Below are 9898 nucleotides of genomic sequence, written 5' to 3' on the forward strand. Positions count from 1 at the left end.
GTTTTCGCCTTGGTTGACGGGTCTGGGGGCATTGCTTGGAAGGTCTAATACCGGATAAATGTGTTTTGGGAGAAAATCGATGGTGAAAAAGTTTTTCACTTTGCAGAGTTTTTTCTCACTTTTGTGTTTTTGGGGGCTTGCTTTTGGGGGTTCCTAGTGTTTGGGGGGGTGGGGGGTCTTGGAGTATCGCTGGATATGGATAGTTTTGATTGCAAGTGGTTTGAAGAAAATCCATGGTGGCAAAGGGGAGTTAGAGCCTAGCTGCAGAGCGCGCAGGGAGTGATTTGGGAATGAGGCCTAAATTATTCTGTCTCATGTTTTCTGGTTTTGCTTTTTGGCTGTTTGGGGGTGTTAAACTTGTTTTGGCCTTGGTTGACGGGTCTGGGGGCATTGCTGGGAAGGTCTAATACTGGATAAACGTGTTTTTGGAGAAAATCCATGGTTAAAATGTTTTCTCTTTGCAGAGTTTTCACTCACTTTTGTGTTTTCGGGGGCCTGCTTTTGGGGGTTCCTTGTGTTTGATTGGGGGCTGGGGGGTCTTGGAGCATCTCTGGATATGGATAGTTTTGATTGCAAGTGGTTTGCAGACAATCCATGCTGGCAAAGGGGAGTTAGAGCCTAGCTACAGAGCGCGCACGGAGTGATTTGGGAATGAGGCCTAAATTATTCTAAGTCTCACTTTTTCCGGTTTTGCTTTTTGGCTGTTTGGGGGTGTTAAACTTGTTTTCGCCTGGGTTGACGGGTCTGGGGGCATTGCTGGGAAGGTCTAATACCAGATAAAAGTGTTTCGGAGAAAATCCATGGTGAAATTTTTTTTCACTTTGCAGAGTTTTCGCTCACTTTCAAGTTTTCAGGGGCCTGCTTGGGTGTTCCTGGTGTTTGGGGGGGATTTGGGGGGTTTGGGGGTTTTGGGGCATCGCTGGGTATGGATAGTTTTGATTGCAAGTGGTTTGAAGAAAATCCATGGTGGCAAAGGGGAGTTAGGGCCTAGCTGCAGAGCGCGCATGGAGTGATTTGGGAATGAGGCCTAAATTATTCTAAGTCTCACTTTTTCCGGGTTTGCTTTTTGGCTGTTTGGGGGTGTTAAACTTGTTTTCACCTTGGTTGACGGGTCTGTGGTCATTGCTGGGAAGGTCTAATACCGGATAAAAGTGTTTTGGAGAAAATCCATTGTAAAAAAGTTTTGCACTTTGCAGAGTTTTCGCTCACTTTCGTGTTTTCGGGGGCCTGCTTTTGGGGGTTCCTGGTGTTTGATTGGGGGCTGGGGGGTCTTGGAGCATCGCTGGGTATGGATAGCTTTGATTGCAAGTGATTTGAAGAAAATCTATGGTGGCAAAGGGGAGTTAGGGTCTACTTGCAGAGCGCGCACAGAGTGATTTGGAAATGAGGCCTAAATTATTCTGTCTCACTTTTTCCGGTTTTGCTTTTTTGCTGTTTGGGGGTGTTAAACTTGTTTTCGCCTTGGTTGACGGGTCTGGGGGCATTGCTTGGAAGGTCTAATACCGGATAAATGTGTTTTGGGAGAAAATCGATGGTGAAAAAGTTTTTCACTTTGCAGAGTTTTTTCTCACTTTTGTGTTTTTGGGGGCTTGCTTTTGGGGGTTCCTAGTGTTTGGGGGGGTGGGGGGTCTTGGAGTATCGCTGGATATGGATAGTTTTGATTGCAAGTGGTTTGAAGAAAATCCATGGTGGCAAAGGGGAGTTAGAGCCTAGCTGCAGAGCGCGCAGGGAGTGATTTGGGAATGAGGCCTAAATTATTCTGTCTCATGTTTTCTGGTTTTGCTTTTTGGCTGTTTGGGGGTGTTAAACTTGTTTTGGCCTTGGTTGACGGGTCTGGGGGCATTGCTGGGAAGGTCTAATACTGGATAAACGTGTTTTTGGAGAAAATCCATGGTTAAAATGTTTTCTCTTTGCAGAGTTTTCACTCACTTTTGTGTTTTCGGGGGCCTGCTTTTGGGGGTTCCTTGTGTTTGATTGGGGGCTGGGGGGTCTTGGAGCATCTCTGGATATGGATAGTTTTGATTGCAAGTGGTTTGCAGACAATCCATGCTGGCAAAGGGGAGTTAGAGCCTAGCTACAGAGCGCGCACGGAGTGATTTGGGAATGAGGCCTAAATTATTCTAAGTCTCACTTTTTCCGGTTTTGCTTTTTGGCTGTTTGGGGGTGTTAAACTTGTTTTCGCCTGGGTTGACGGGTCTGGGGGCATTGCTGGGAAGGTCTAATACCGGCTAAAAGTGTTTCGGAGAAAATCCATGGTGAAAAAGTTTTTCACTTTGCAGAGTTTTCGCTCACTTTCAAGTTTTCAGGGGCCTGCTTGGGGGTTCCTGGTGTTTGGGGGGGTTTGGGGGTCTTGGGGCATCGCTGGGTATGGATAGTTTTGATTGCAAGTGGTTTGAAGAAAATCCATTGTGGCAAAGGGGAGTTAGGGTCTACTTGCAGAGCGCGCACAGAGTGATTTGGGAATGAGGCCTAAATTATTCTGTCTCACTTTTTCCGGGTTTGCTTTTTGGCTGTTTGGGGGTGTTAAACTTGTTTTCGCCTTGGTTGACGGGTCTGGGGGTATTGCTGGGAAGGTCTAATACTTGATAAAAGTGTTTTGGAGAAAATCCATTGTTAAAAAGTTTTTCACTTTGCAGAGTTTTCGCTCACTTTTGTGTTTTTGGGGCCTGCTTTTGGGGGTTCCTGGTGTTTGATTGGGGGCTGGGGGGTCTTGGAGCATCGCTGGGTATGGATAGCTTTGATTGCAAGTGATTTGAAGAAAATCCATGGTGGCAAATGGGAGTTAGGGCCTAGCTGCAGAGCGCGCACAGAGTGATTTGGGAATGACGCCTAAATTATTCTAAATTTCACTTTTTCCGGTTTTGCTTTTTGGCTGTTTGGGGGTGTTAAACTTGTTTTCACCTTGGTTGACGGGTCTGGGGGCATTGCTGGGAAGGTCTAATACCGGATAAAAGTGTTTTGGAGAAAATCCATTGTAAAAAAGTTTTTCACTTTGCAGAGTTTTCGCTCACTTTCGTGTTTTCGGGGGCCTGCTTTTGGGGGTTCCTGGTGTTTGGGGGTGGGGGGTTGGGGGTCTTGGAGCATTGCTGGGTATGGATAGTTTTGATTGCAAGTGGTTTGAAGAAAATCCATGGTGGCAAAGGGGAGTTAGGGTCTACTTGCAGAGCGCGCACAGAGTGATTTGGGAATGAGGCCTAAATTATTCTGTCTCACTTTTTCCGGGTTTGCTTTTTGGCTGTTTGGGGGTGTTAAACTTGTTTTCGCCTTGGTTGACGGGTCTGGGGGTATTGCTGGGAAGGTCTAATACAGGATAAAAGTGTTTTGGAGAAAATCCATTGTTAAAAAGTTTTTCACTTTGCAGAGTTTTCGCTAACTTTTGTGTTTTTGGGGCCTGCTTTTGGGGGTTCCTGGTGTTTGATTGGGGGCTGGGGGGTCTTGGAGCATCGCTGGGTATGGATAGTTTTGATTGCAAGTGGTTTGAAGAAAATCCATGGTGGCAAAGGGGAGTTAGGGCCTAGCTGCAGAGCGCTCACCGAGTGATTTGGGAATGAGGCCTAAATTATTCTAAGTCTCACTTTTTCCGGTTTTGCTTTTTGGCGGTTTGGGGGTGTTAAACTTGTTTTTGCATGGGTTGACTGATCTGGAGACATTGCTGGGAAGGTCTAATACCGGATAAAAGTGTTTTGGAGTAAATCTATGGTGAAAAAGTTTTTCACTTTGCAGAGTTTTTGCTCACTTTTGTGTTTTGGGGGCTTGCTTTTGGGGGTTCCTGGTGTTTGGGGGGTTGGGGTCTTGGAGCATCGCTGGGTATGGATAGTTTTGATTGCAAGTGGTTTGAAGAAAATCCATGGTGGCAAAGGGGAGTTGGAGCCTAGCTGCAGAGCGCGCACGGAGTGATTTGGGAATGAGGCCTAAATTATTCTGTCTCACTTTTTCTGGTTTTGCTTTTTGGCTGTTTGGGGGTGTTAACTTGTTTTCGCCTTGGTTGACGGGTCTGGGGGCATTGCTGGGAAGGTCTAATACTCGATAAAAGTGTTTTTGGAGAAAATCTATGGTTAAAATGTTTTCACTTTGCAGAGTTTTCGCTCACTTTTGTGTTTTTGGGGGCCTGCTTTTGGGGGTTGCTGGTGTTTGATTGGGGGCTGGGGGGTCATGGAGCATCGCTGGGTATGGATAGTCTTGATTGCAAGTGGTTTGAAGAAACTCCATGGTGGCAAAGGGGAGTTAGGGCCTAGCTGCAAAGCGCTCACCGAGTGATTTGGGAATGTGGCCTAAATTATTCTCTCACTTTTTCCAGTTTTGCTTTTTGGCTGTTTGGGGGTGTTAAACTTGTTTTCGCCTGGGTTGACCGGTCTGGGGGAATTGCTGGGAAGGTCTAATACCGGATAAAAGTGTTTTTGGAGAAAATCCATTGTGAAAAAGTTTTTCACTTCGCAGAGTTTTGTCTCACTTTTGTGTTTTTGGGGGCTTGCTTTTGGGGGTTCCTGGTGTTTGGGGGGGGGGGGGGTCTTGGAGCATCACTGTGGGGTATGGATAGTTTTGATTGCAAGTGGTTCGAAGAAAATCCATGGTGGCAAAGGGGAGTTAGGGCCTAGCTGCAGAGTGCGCACGGAGTGATTTGGGAATGAGGCTTAAATTATTCTAAGTCTCACTTTTTCCGGTTTTGATTTTTGGCTATTTGGGGGTGTTAAACTTGTTTTCGCCTGGGTTGACGGGTCTGGGGGCATTGCTGGGAAGGTCTAATACCGGATAAAAGGGTTTTGGAGAAAATCCATGGTGAAATTTTTTTTCACTTTGCAGAGTTTTTTCTCACTATTGTGTTTTTGGGGGCTTGCTTTTGGGGGTTCCTGGTGTTTCGGGGGGTCTTGGAACATCGCTGGGTATGGATAGTTTTTATTGCAAGTGGTTTGAAGAAAATCCATGGGGGCAAAGGGGAGTTAGAGCCTAGTTGCAGAGCGCGCACAGAGTGATTTGGGAATGAGGCCTAAATTATTCTGTCTCACTTTTTCTGGTTTTGCTTTTTGGCTGTTTGGGGGTGTTAAACTTGTTTTTGCCTTGGTTGACGGGTCTGGGGGCATTGCTGGGAAGGTCTAATACTGGATAAAAGTGTTTTTGGAGAAAATCCATGGTTAAAATGTTTTCTCTTTGCAGAGTTTTCGCTCACTTTTGTGTTTTCGGGGGCCTGCTTTTGGGGGTTCCTTGTGTTTGATTGGGGGCTGGGGGGTCTTGGAGCATCTCTGGATATGGATAGTTTTGATTGCAAGTGGTTTGAAGACAATCCATGCTGGCAAAGGGGAGTTAGAGCCTAGCTACAGAGCACGCACGGAGTGATTTGGGAATGAGGCCTAAATTATTCTAAGTCTCACTTTTTCCGGTTTTGCTTTTTGGCTGTTTGGGGGTGTTAAACTTGTTTTCGCCTGGGTTGACTGGTCTGGGGGCATTGCTGGGAAGGTCTAATACCAGATAAAAGTGTTTCGGAGAAAATCCATGGTGAAATTTTTTTTCACTTTGCAGAGTTTTCACTCACTTTCATGTTTTCAGGGGCCTGCTTGGGGGTTCCTGGTGTTTGGGGGGGTTGGGGGTCTTGGGGCATCGCTGGGTATGGATAGTTTTGATTGCAAGTGGTTTGAAGAAAATCCATTGTGGCAAAGGGGAGTTAGGGCCTAGCTGCAGAGAGCGCACGGAGTGATTTGGGAATGAGGCCTAAATTATTCTAAGTCTCACTTTTTCTGGTTTTGCTTTTTGGCTGTTTGGGGGTGGTAAACTTGTTTTCACCTTGGTTGACGGGTGTGGGGGAATTGCTGGGAAGGTCTAATACCGGATAAAAGTGTTTTGGAGAAAATCCATTGTAAAATATTTTTTAACTTTGCAGAGTTTTCGCTCACTTTCGTGTTTTTGGGGGCCTGCTTTTGGGGGTTCCTGGTGTTTGGGGGGGGGGTTGGGGGTCTTGGAGCATTGCTGGGTATGGATAGTTTTGATTGCAAGTGATTTGAAGAAAATCCATGGTGGCAAAGGGGAGTTAGGGCCTAGCTGCAGAGCGCGCACAGAGTGATTTGGGAATGACGCCTAAATTATTCTAAGTTTCACTTTTTCCGTTTTTGCTTTTTGGCTGTTTGGGGGTGTTAAACTTGTTTTCGCCTGGGTTGACGGGTCTGGGGCCAATGCTGGGAAGGTCTAATACCGGATAAAAGTGTTTTGGAGAAAATCCATGGTGAAAAAGTTTTTCACTTTGCAGAGTTTTTTCTCACTATTGTGTTTTTGGGGGCTTGCTTTTGGGGGTTCCTGGTGTTTGGGGGGGGTCTTTGACATCGCTGGGTATGGATAGATTTGATTGCAAGTGGTTTGAAGAAAATCCATGGGGGCAAAGGGGAGTTAGAGCCTAGCTGCAGAGCGCGCACGGAGTGATTTGGGAATGAGACCTAAATTATTCTGTCTCACTTTTTCAGGTTTTGCTTTTTGGCTGTGTGGGGGTGTTAAACTTGTTTTTGCCTTGGTTGACGGGTCTGGGGGCATTGCTGGGATGGTCTAATACTGGATAAAAGTGTTTTTGGAGAAAATCCATGGTTAAAATGTTTTCTCTTTGCAGAGTTTTCGCTCACTTTTGTGTTTTCAGGGGCCTGCTTTTGGGGGTTCCTGGTGTTTGATTGGGGGCTGGGGATTCTTGGAGCATCGCTGGGTATGGATAGTTTTGCTTGCAAGTGGTTTGAAGACAATCCATGCTGGCAAAGGGGAGTTAGAGCCTAGCTACAGAGCGCGCACAGAGTGATTTGGGAATGAGGCCTAAATTATTCTAAGTCTCACTTTTTCCGTTTTTGATTTTTGGCTGTTTGGGGGTGTTAAACTTGTTTTCGCCTGGGTTGACGGGTCTGGGGGCATTGCTGGGAAGGTCTAATACCGGATAAAAGTGTTTCGGAGAAAATCCATGGTGAAAGAACTTTTCACTTTGCAGAGTTTTCGCTCACTTTCATGTTTTCCGGGGCCTGCTTGGGTGTTCCTGGTGTTTGGGGGGGATTTGGGGGGTTTGGGGGTTTTGGGGCATCACTGGGTATGGATAGTTTTGATTGCAAGTGGTTTGAAGAAATTCCATTGTGGCAAAGGGGAGTTAGGGCCTAGCTGCAGAGCGCGCACGAAGTGATTTGGGAATGAGGCCTAAATTATTCTAAGTCTCACTTTTTCTGGTTTTGCTTTTTGGCTGTTTGGGGGTGGTAAACTTGTTTTCACCTTGGTTGACGGGTCTGGGGGCATTGCTGGGAAGGTCTAATACCGGATAAAAGTGTTTTGGAGAGAATCTATTGTAAAAAATTTTTTTAACTTTGCAGAGTTTTCGCTCACTTTCGTGTTTTCGGGGGCCTGCTTTTGGGGGTTCCTGGTGTTTGGGGGGGGGGGTTGGGGGTCTTGGAGCATTGCTGGGTATGGATAGTTTTGATTGCAAGTGGTTTGAAGAAAATCCATGGTGGCAAAGGGGAGTTAGGGTCTACTTGCAGAGCGCGCACAGAGTGATTTGGGAATGAGGCCTAAATTATTCTGTCTCACTTTTTCCGGGTTTGCTTTTTGGCTGTTTGGGGGTGTTAAACTTGTTTTCGCCTTGGTTGACGGGTCTGGGGGTATTGCTGGGAAGGTCTAATACTTGATAAAAGTGTTTTGGAGAAAATCCATTGTTAAAAAGTTTTTCACTTTGCAGAGTTTTCGCTCACTTTTGTGTTTTTGGGGCCTGCTTTTGGGGGTTCCTGGTGTTTGATTGGGGGCTGGGGGGTCTTGGAGCATCGCTGGGTATGGATAGTTTTGATTGCAAGTGATTTGAAGAAAATCCATGGTGGCAAAGGGGAGTTAGGGCCTAGCTGCAGAGCGCGCACAGAGTGATTTGGGAATGACGCCTAAATTATTCTAAGTTTCACTTTTTCCGGTTTTGCTTTTTGGCTGTTTGGGGGTGGTAAACTTGTTTTCGCCTGGGTTGACGGGTCTGGGGGCATTGCTGGGAAGGTCTAATACCGGATAAAAGTGTTTTGGAGAAAATCCATGGTGAAAAAGTTTTTCACTTTGCAGAGTTTTTTCTCACTATTGTGTTTTTGGGGGCTTGCTTTTGGGGGTTCCTGGTGTTTGGGGGGGTCTTGGAACATCGCTGGGTATGGATAGTTTTGATTGCAAGTGGTTTGAAGAAAATCCATGGTGGCAAAGGGGAGTTGGAGCCTAGCTGCAGAGCGCTCACCAAGTGATTTGGGAATGAGGCCTAAATTATTCTGTCTCACTTTTTCTGGTTTTGCTTTTTGGCTGTTTGGGGGTGTTAACTTGTTTTCGCCTTGGTTGACGGGTCTGGGGGAATTGCTGGGAAGGTCTAATACCGGATAAAAGTATTTTTGGAGAAAATCCATGGTGAAAAAGTTTTTCACTTCGCAGAGTTTTGTCTCACTTTTGTGTTTTTGGGGGCTTGCTTTTGGGGGTTCCTGGTGTTTGGAGGGGGTGGGGGGTCTTGGAGCATCACTGTGGGGTATGGATAGTTTTGATTGCAAGTGGTTCGAAGAAAATCCATGGTGGCAAAGGGGAGTTGGAGCCTAGCTGCAGAGCGCTCACCGAGTGATTTGGGAATGAGGCCTAAATTATTCTGTCTCACTTTTTCTGGTTTTGCTTTTTGGCTGTTTGGGGGTGTTAACTTGTTTTCGCCTTGGTTGACGGGTCTGGGGGAATTGCTGGGAAGGTCTAATACCGGATAAAAGTATTTTTGGAGAAAATCCATGGTGAAAAAGTTTTTCACTTCGCAGAGTTTTGTCTCACTTTTGTGTTTTTGGGGGCTTGCTTTTGGGGGTTCCTGGTGTTTGGAGGGGGTGGGGGGTCTTGGAGCATCACTGTGGGGTATGGATAGTTTTGATTGCAAGTGGTTCGAAGAAAATCCATGGTGGCAAAGGGGAGTTAGGGCCTAGCTGCAGAGTGCGCACGGAGTGATTTGGGAATGAGGCCTAAATTATTCTAAGTCTCACTTTTTCCGGTTTTGATTTTTGGCTATTTGGGGGTGTTAAACTTGTTTTCGCCTGGGTTGACGGGTCTGGGGGCATTGCTGGGAAGGTCTAATACCGGATAAAAGGGTTTTGGAGAAAATCCATGGTGAAAAAGTTTTTCACTTTGCAGAGTTTTTTCTCACTATTGTGTTTTTGGGGGCTTGCTTTTGGGGGTTCCTGGTGTTTCAGGGGGTCTTGGAACATCGCTGGGTATGGATAGTTTTTATTGCAAGTGGTTTGAAGAAAATCCATGGGGGCAAAGGGGAGTTAGAGCCTAGTTGCAGAGCGCGCACAGAGTGATTTGGGAATGAGGCCTAAATTATTCTGTCTCACTTTTTCTGGTTTTGCTTTTTGGCTGTTTGGGGGTGTTAAACTTGTTTTTGCCTTGGTTGACGGGTCTGGGGGCATTGCTGGGAAGGTCTAATACTGGATAAAAGTGTTTTTGGAGAAAATCCATGGTTAAAATGTTTTCTCTTTGCAGAGTTTTCGCTCACTTTTGTGTTTTCGGGGACCTGCTTTTGGGGGTTCCTTGTGTTTGATTGGGGGCTGGGGGGTCTTGGAGCATCTCTGGATATGGATAGTTTTGATTGCAAGTGGTTTGAAGACAATCCATGCTGGCAAAGGGGAGTTAGAGCCTAGCTACAGAGCGCGCACGGAGTGATTTGGGAATGAGGCCTAAATTATTCTAAGTCTCACTTTTTCCGGTTTTGCTTTTTGGCTGTTTGGGGGTGTTAAACTTGTTTTCGCCTGGGTTGACGGGTCTGGGGGCATTGCTGGGAAGGTCTAATACCAGATAAAAGTGTTTCGGAGAAAATCCATGGTGAAATTTTTTTCACTTTGCAGAGTTTTCGCTCACTTTCATGTTTTCAGGGGCCTGCTTGGGGGTTCCTAGTGTTTGGGGGGGGTTG

This window comes from Lissotriton vulgaris, unplaced genomic scaffold (assembly GCF_964263255.1).
Source record: "Lissotriton vulgaris unplaced genomic scaffold, aLisVul1.2 SCAFFOLD_551, whole genome shotgun sequence".
Taxonomy (NCBI): domain Eukaryota; kingdom Metazoa; phylum Chordata; class Amphibia; order Caudata; family Salamandridae; genus Lissotriton; species Lissotriton vulgaris.